Here is a 7767-nt window from a genome sequence, read left to right on the forward strand (position 1 = left end):
TATCAATGGACTCAATTCCCCAATAAAAAGACATAGACTAACAGACTGTCTCATCCACTCTTAATGTGAGAATTCGTGCCTAGTCAATTGCCATGCTTAGTTGATATCCCTGGGAGTCATGCTCTTTCCTTAAGGGAAATGACAGAGAGTGGATTTGGGGGCAACAGGAGGTTTGGGCAGAACTGAAGGAAAGAAGGGATTGAAAAGTGTGGTCAGAACATAATATATGAAAGAATAATAACATTTAAAATCAAAATGACAAAATAAAACAACAAAACTATTGAAATGTGGTTGGTTAATATATTTTGTGGTCTAAAATTCAGTTGCATTTTGAATAGACTTAGACTTTTAAGATTGAAAGACTTGAGGAAATAATATAAAGTTTCCTTCTGTGTTTCCGGAAATGTTAAAAATCAAGCAGGCCATCTCTCTGGGGGTTTCTGTGCTCCTGCTGCTGCCATCAACTCTCTCCAGCTAGCTCCATCCGCATATGGCTCACTTGTCCTGGGAGCCGCTAGTACTTCCTCAGCCATAAACCCATGTAGTTGGTGATCCCACACTCGAGTAACTAAAAGAAACTGCCAACCTTGTGGTTGCATATCACATTACCCAGTAACCCGGTAAAAATCAAGACTCTTAAAGCTTAAGATTAACCAATAAGATTTATGTATCAATAAAATCACAATTTACAAGATGCAAATACAATAATTTCAGAGCCAATTGATAATGATACAAGCTTTATCCCAATATTTCTAACCTTGTGAAATCTTAGCTACTTGTGGCTGGTAAACGCCATATGGAATCATGTACACAGCCATCTTCCTTCTCCTCCTATCCTGAGATGATCTCTGTCTCTGCAGCTCTTAGCTCTGCCTGCCTTTTCCCTGTCCAATCACAGACCTCCTCTGCACTAATGTAATTGGACAGGGAAAATCCTGAGACACTTCTGTATGAACAATAATTTACATAAATTTTTCATGTGTAACAGGTTTTATTTGAACATGAAACTCATTTTTTAAAAAACAGAATCCTATTTGATGTATTGACTATAATTTAAACTGAAATACTGTGAACCAATAATCACAAGAAATAATGAGGATTGGCCAATTCCTTTATGGTAAGGGTTTGATACTGAATAGCTTATTTAATATCTCCAACTATCTTATAAGATGGTATATCACAGTTCCCAGTTCATGTAGGCACTCAACAGTTCAAGAGGTTGGAATAAAAACAATTGGCTAGTGAATATTTGAGCTTGGGTCTATCTGACTGCAGACAAAGGTGATTTCATAAACCAGGAGTTTTACTATGTTCAGAAACCATAGTACCAGTGAAATACTTTTTCAGAAAGGAATGTTGGTAAGCTACGGTAATGGAATATTGGCTAATTCTTGCCAGTATATATCCGTGAGCTTGAAGAGGTGCTGCATGCCATCTTTGCTCATATATATCATCCTTGACAGAAAAACAAACCTACTAGATCTTATTTCCTATATAGTAATAAATTTTCTAGTTTTTGCTAGAACATAAATATGGTCATCATATTTGCCCTGATATATATATCAGATATGTTTAGCATGAATATACAAGGGAGGTCCAGTAAGATGTAGTTACCAACTGATATGGATGTAAGTTGATGTGGGAAACATGTCTACTATACAACAATGGGAACTGAAGGTACACAGACAGGCTGCATAGTCAGCAACTTGAGCTGCAGTTAATCTGAATCTCAGTGGAACACTTAGTGATCCTCCCTTCTCAGAGAATGAAGACAAACACTTCAGGGCCATTTCCCACTTGCTGTCTTATCTCCTGTGGTAGGATGTCATAGGACAGTTTTCTATGGCTTCTCAGATTCTCAGGAGGTACAATGCCTGTCCTGTCCTTGAAGTGCCACATAAAAATCTGCTGAGCTCAAATTCAGAAGAGCCCAGCTACAGACTATTCTATAACTCACTCTGAAGTTTTCTTAGAGGCACTTGGAATTTGGTGCATCCCTTTGGGTATGTGGATTCAAGAATCTAAAAGGTGTGTTCTTCCTATCTTTCATCATGTAAGTAGTAAACAGTCTAAGAGTGAAAATAATTATTTGTGGCTTTACTAAGTTAATCAGCCAAGTCTTGTCTTGACATTGTTCTGTCTTATACACATGCATATTCACTATGTGTTACAGGTAACATATGCCAGCTGTAGCATTGCAGAGAGTCGAAGTCCTGCCAATGTGGGTTATGGGGTTATGAGGCAATTTACCTCTTTGTACTTTGAAGTGTAAAGAGTCACTTTTATTGGCAGAAAAAAGAGCTGAGCATCAAATCTGGTGGAATTTTTATAAACAACTGAGCAACACTGTTGTTAAAATTTAGTTGAACCTAAATTGTCACGTCTGAATATGTTGCTTAAACAATCGGAAATGAAATGTAATTTCTTTATGCATCAGCATAAAAGAAATCCTGCCTACTATATCAATGCAGGTAAACAGCTCTTAACTGCAGCCTTTCTCTAGAAACATCCCAAGTTAAAGTGTTCAGTTGTCAGTGGCTTTGAATTTGCCGATGCAACTAAAGTATTGGCCCCAGCCACCAATGAGCTTAATTTTAGGTGAAGCAGCTTTCAGCAGACATGAGTTGTAGGGCCCTTAACAGCAACTAAATTCTTCAGCTGTTTTGAGGAGTTGGTTAGGTGGATATTAACAGACCAGCTCCACAAAGGAGCTCTTTACATAATCCGTTAATAATTAGAAACTGATCAGGAGAGATGAGTGATGAAGTACCTTCCGAGCGTGAGGTACTTTGGAGGTATGCACAAAGGTTTCTTCTCTCTAATCAGCTCTGGGGGCTCTGAGAAACCTAAGAAAGTCTGAGGACAATCCCGAAGTGGTGGATTTTTTCAAATGAAATTTTCTTTCCAATGAAAATAAAGCTACTCAGGCCTGTTTCCAAAGAATCAAGTGAGTCTTACAAGCAGTGCAGCACCTGGAATCAAAGATCCTAGAGGATATTATCTGAGCACAAGAGCAGTTATCCTGAGTCTGATGGTTAATGACTAAAACCCAGCATTTGGGAGGCTGAGAGAGGAGTATTGCCAAAAAGGAGGGTAAGGAGGAGATATTAGATATTCAAATTAGAGAGTAGAAACCTACTACTATCCTCTATTACCTGGCCTGTAACCACCCTGATCTAAGAGATTTTTCTTAATAAAATTTTCTTCTTCTCACCCTATATTCTTTGTTTCAAGAAAACTCCTCCAAAATTCCCATGCCCATTAAATGTATGAATGAAGACAATGTCACTTGGATGAATGTGATGCATAAGAAATTCTTTCTAGATGACTTGCACATTCCAATGAATAATGGAAGGCCATCTATCTTGTTTAGGATGTTTTAAAAATATAGGTAAGTTTAGTTCTCATCCTGCATCAAAGACACTTCTCTTTGTAGTAAATGAAGATTATTATAGAAATTTACAACTGTTTCTAATACAGAGAACAATTGATACTTCTATGATACAACCCCTAATCTCTAAGTTTCAGGGAGAGTTGAACAAGATGGGGTGGAATGTTTGTGTGGACAGAAGTACAAGACATTTGCTGCAAGATTATGTCTTCCGTATATAACATGAAGCTGCACCTATGAAATATTAACAATATGGTTGGCCAAGACAGACCTACATGAGGATGCCAGTTGCCATCACAACATGAATGAGGAAATTTCACAGAGCCCACATATAGATGAAGTTACGCAGGGAATTAATGATTTCTGAGAGGAGGAGAATTAATCTTCCTCAGAGATCATCTCCCTATTCAGTTATCCAATACCAAGTGGTCAGCTCTAAACACATATCCATATGAACAACACTAAAAGTACCCAGCAGTTTGTATTTATGTATTTATAATGTGTGTGTGTGTGTGTGTGTGTGTGTGTGAGAGAGAGAGAGAGAGAGAGAGAGAGAGAGAGAGAGAGAGAGAGAGAGAGAGAGAGAGAGAGAGAGAGAGAAAGACAGACAGATCAATAAAAGAAAAGAGGTCATGGCTTTTAGAGGCAGTGGATGGCACTGAAGGAGTTGGAGAAGAAGGTGAAATAATTTATTAATCATATGGTAACTACATCTCTGAGACACATGTTTTCTCCCCATTGAGCAAAAGAGTAAACTGAGGTTCAAAGATGCTAAGTAACAAGGTTGGGCTTTCTTAATAAATCCTATACCATACATATAAAGCCATAATTATTTCCATAATATGATACTATACTGCATGAATTCATTTCAACCCTGTTCCACCTCTTTCTGAGGCTAAGGAAATCCTGATTTTAAATAATTTTATTTGAGGTTTGGGGGGAAGACTTCACTTCATATAGGAAGAATGTTTTTTTTCTTAAGAATGTAGAAAACATTGACTTAATGTGGAAGATCAGAAAACGTTTTCCCAATAATCATAAATATTACTTGTTTTCATCTCTGTTGCAACTAGTCAACCTGACCATTATGATGTGTAAGCAACCATAACCAATACATAATGAATGGGGATGGCTTAGGCCAATAAAACTTTATTTCTAAAAACTGAAAAATGATTTTTATACAATCTTCCTGTGTAATGAAATGATTTTTTTCTCTCAGTCATTAAAAAAACCAGTTCTTTGCTCATCAGTACAGAAACATAGAAAGGTCTGGACTAGACAGTATCTAGGAGACAACGCTTTGTTCTCATGCTAAGCCATCAAAATATTTGGAGATGCCTATTTTCTGCAATTTGTAGCAATCCATCAGGTATAGAATATAGTCTTTCCCAGGTCTACATGTACATGATAGGTACAATATCTGGGGCAGACACAGGCTTTTAGCCTTGGATGAGGGACTTGGCCCTAGAGCTCCACTTGACAGATCTTTGAGGCTTTCATAAAACATAATACTCATTTCCAAACCAATTACTATTTTACATGGTCCTCAAACTGAGACTGCTCAAAAACCCCAGTGAGATAATCATTGAATCGGAAACATATAATTTAAAATCTCAGAAATTAGATAAAGTTCTTTCTCATAAGATATGAGGAAAAGCCACAAAACCTTTACCCTGGGAAAGCAAACTTGATACTCTGAAAAAAATATCACCACTTTTTTATTTTTCTACCTTTTACAAACCAATGTAGACCACTAGGTAGGACAAATATACTGTTCCCTGAGTAATATGAAACTGCTCATAGTCCCTCAAGATTGTACTGTTAAAAGGAAAAGTCCTTTAAGGAACAGAGCTACAAGGAGTCAAATTACTATTCCAGAAGATGGTACAGAGTGAGACTTTGATGAGAAAGCAAAAGTCCCAAAGTATCCCATGACTCTTTGGACGATGTGATTATCCCAAGCCCAGCTGTGGGATGCAACTAAAGCTATCAGGATCTTACTCTGATTGCCATCAGCTCTTGGGTACTCAGTATGGCAATGATAATCTAAGTAATCAGAAGATCCTAAAATAGTTAGATGGACCAGAGGATGTGGGTCTTAAACTTAGTTTAAAGTCTAAAATCTGAGTAAAGCAACCCCTTACCCCACATCCCTAAGAGAAGCAGATAGAAGACACTGGAAAGCACAGGATAACTTCAAAATAACAATCTCTTTAAAAGTCCTAAGGAACAAAATTGTATTAGCATCTGCCTATTTTCAGAATTATAAATTGCAAACATTTCATTTCCATGATAAAATCATAGGCTGTATTTTAGGAAGTAAAATAACCCAAATTTGGGTCTCTGTCCCAGAGGTCTCATTCTACCCCTGAAGAAAGTAACATAAAGATCATGAGCCCATTTCTATATCTAACATTGAGGTGCTAGTAGACATTTCCTGAATTACCATTGTTTATTCATAGATTGCTAACATCTTCCGAAATGGATTTTATGATTTTGTAAAGTATCTGTACTACTAGCTCCAGTTGTAATTCACTTCACATTGCACAGCCAAAGTATGTAAAACAAGGGATGTACACATGCCTTAGCTATCATAATTACTCAGACAATGTGCCCAAACCTATTAACCTGTGGTCATTTTATGTTAATATAGTCTTTGAGTTCATTTTGTTCTTGTGTCTGATAGAATTTAATGTATCATTCTTTATAATTTGTGTCCTCTAGGAAAACATGTACTCCTAAATGGTGGCTGCAGATGGGTTGGGTCCCAAGTTTGCCTCCATGGCTTCTAGTTATGTAGTCATAAGAACATCTTGTAACATCTTTAAACCTCATTTAAGAAGTGTCACTAGCAACAGATTTTCATCATAAGCTTCTTGTAGGCATTGAATTCTGTGCCACAGATCAAATATTGAGCATTACACCTGACATAGAAAATTGGCCACTATGAATATATGAATCTTGGGTAATTCATTATGCTGACCACTTCAACATACTTTAACCCATACATATGCATACACACTTCCAATTTTACAATTAGAGGTGCAGATAGTTTAAATGTATTTGATTCTATAATCCATAAAATTAATAGAGTCATCATTTCCTGAGATGTGTGTTTAGAGCCACAAATCTAAAACTTTAAAAGAAATGTCAAGATACATATTTTCTCCTCAAGTATATTGGAAACAGCTATTAGTTATTTGCAGAAGTCATAAATCCTGTGAAACTAGTTTATCTAAAACCAACTCAGATAATTGCCCTTCTCACCAACCATCCTTAATATTAGTTGTGGTCATTGTTGTGTAGACCTCAATGTCTCCATTGGGGATAGGATAGCTATGCTTTCTTTGGAGAATTATCACATGCCCACCGTGGCATGAAGCCTTTTCCAACAATTGAATAAGTCCTCTAAAATAACATTTCATGCTAAATAAAATCAGAAACCTCATTTCCCCTTTTATGTTTCTTCTTACACATACATAACACAGAGGAGAATCCAGAAATGGCAATTTTAGGGTTGATGTTATACTAATTAGCTGTGTGACCTGGAGGAAAGTAGTTCACCTATCTGAATATTTCCTTCCTTGTCTCCAAAATGAAGTTGGAAGACTCTGTCCATTCTGGAAAGATGCTATAAAGAAGATGGAAGTTAATCAAATGCACCCTGTCAGCCACATGAGTGTTTAGGACTGGTGGGAATGAGAGAAACACTGTGGAAAACTATGCCATGAGTGTCACTTCAATATGTATGAAACCCTATGCAACCTGCTTAGCTGACTCTGTGGCCCGAAGCCTTCAGTCCTTCCTTATTCTGGAAGGCCAGAGATAGGGAACACCCCTCCTCCACCACCATATTACAAAGAAAGAATGGCAGACATGCTTAAGTCTAGGCATCAAAGAGCCTGACCTAGAATTCAGATCCTAGGAGATGCTCCTCACATTCTGGAAAGAGAGATTCTTATTTATTTATTTATTTATTTATTTATTTATTTATTTATTTATTTTTTAGATATTTTCTTTATTTACGTTTCAAATGCTATCCTGAAAGTTCCCTATACCCTGCCCCCGCACTGCTCCCCTACCCACCCACTCCCACTACTTGGCCCTGGTGCTCCCTGTACTGGGGCATGTAAAGTTTGTAAGACCAAGGCTGCCTCTATTCCCAATGATGACTGACTAGGCTATCTTCTGCTACATATGCAGTTCGTATTGCTGTTACACCTATAGGGTTTCAGACCCCTTCACCTCCTTGTGTATCTTCCCTAACTCATTCATTAGGGGCCCTGTGTTCCATCTAATAGATGACTGTGGGCATCCACTTCTGTATTTGCCAGGCACTGGCATAGCCTCACATGAGACAGCTATATCAGGGTCCT

General features: G+C 37.5%; 1 protein-coding gene across 3 annotated transcripts in view; it reads left to right on the plus strand.

The window, feature by feature from the left end:
- The window catches only part of Aff2 (AF4/FMR2 family member 2), a 479843-nt gene that overhangs the window by 368988 nt on the left and 103088 nt on the right, over window positions 1–7767 (plus strand). The gene's annotated exons all lie outside the window — the stretch shown is intronic.

This window comes from Mus caroli, chromosome X (genome assembly GCF_900094665.2).
Source record: "Mus caroli chromosome X, CAROLI_EIJ_v1.1, whole genome shotgun sequence".
Classification (NCBI taxonomy): Eukaryota; Metazoa; Chordata; class Mammalia; order Rodentia; family Muridae; genus Mus; species Mus caroli.